Source organism: Colobus angolensis, unplaced genomic scaffold (genome assembly GCF_000951035.1).
Source record: "Colobus angolensis palliatus isolate OR3802 unplaced genomic scaffold, Cang.pa_1.0 Scaffold329, whole genome shotgun sequence".
NCBI classification, from domain to species: domain Eukaryota; kingdom Metazoa; phylum Chordata; class Mammalia; order Primates; family Cercopithecidae; genus Colobus; species Colobus angolensis.
The window spans coordinates 1,102,342-1,103,367 of NW_012116588.1; positions in this window are offsets into that span (position 1 = coordinate 1,102,342).

The following is a 1,026-nucleotide window of genomic DNA, read 5'->3' on the forward strand; positions in this document are numbered from 1 at the left end:
AAAGAAAGAAAGAAAGAAAGAAAGAAAGAAAGAAAGAAAGAAAGAAGAAAGAGAAAAGAAAGGAAGAAAAAGGCCATGGTGTCACGGTCTTGATATTTGGGAAACAGACCACCCAAGATTCCTCAGGTGGTGGTGACAGAAAGTAGCCAGCAGTCAACACCGTGGACCCTTCAGCATGGAGGGATTTGATTTGTGTCCCAGAGTTCTGGCTCATTTCAGCCTCTGTGAGGCCCCACCTTGGTCCAGCAAAGCATCCCAGTCCGACTGTGGGGAATCCTGGCTGAGCAGTTTGTACTCTGCGGCGTCTTTCCCTTGCACTGTGTGCTGCTGCCCGTGCTCTGGCGTGGGGCATTGTTTTCCTTCCAGATTCTGGCCCTGAGGCTCCACTTCCCTGAGTGTCACCCCCTGCTATCTCCTTTGGCAGCAGGCGCCCCAGGGATGGGTTCACTGATGATGACACACTGTTTGGCCCAGCTTTGGCCTCCTTTTCTCATATGTGGTCTGCGTGGTCAGGTTGCAGCAGGTGTGGGCCCCGCCTTTCCTGCAGGCAGAAGCAGCAGCCTGGAGTCCCCTGTCTTGCATCATAGACAATGTCTCATTGACACAGCCCCTTCTTTCTGCAGCCAGCCCCTTGTTCCTGTCCTGAGTCCTTGTTATTTTCTCTGGCCATTTCTTGCATGTGTGCAGTAGGTCAGGGCGTATGTCTTGGTACTGGATCTGATCCCTCTCCCAGTCCCTTGCCCCTTCTTCCATATTCTCTATGCAATAAAAGGTGCCTCTTCCTATCAATCTTCCAAGCTGGAAAGCTGAGAGTCACCCTTGTCACCTCTTTCTCTGTCACTTCCTACACCTGTTCAATCATCAACTCTAGTCTACGTTCAATTTTACGTGCATCTGCCTCTCACCATTCCCACTGCCTGTGTCTTAGGTCAGGTTCTTATGGATTCTCACCATGACAACTAGAAGAGGGTCCTAGCAGCTGTTTTTTCTTCTAGTTTTGTCTCTTTTTAATCTCTCCCACCATAC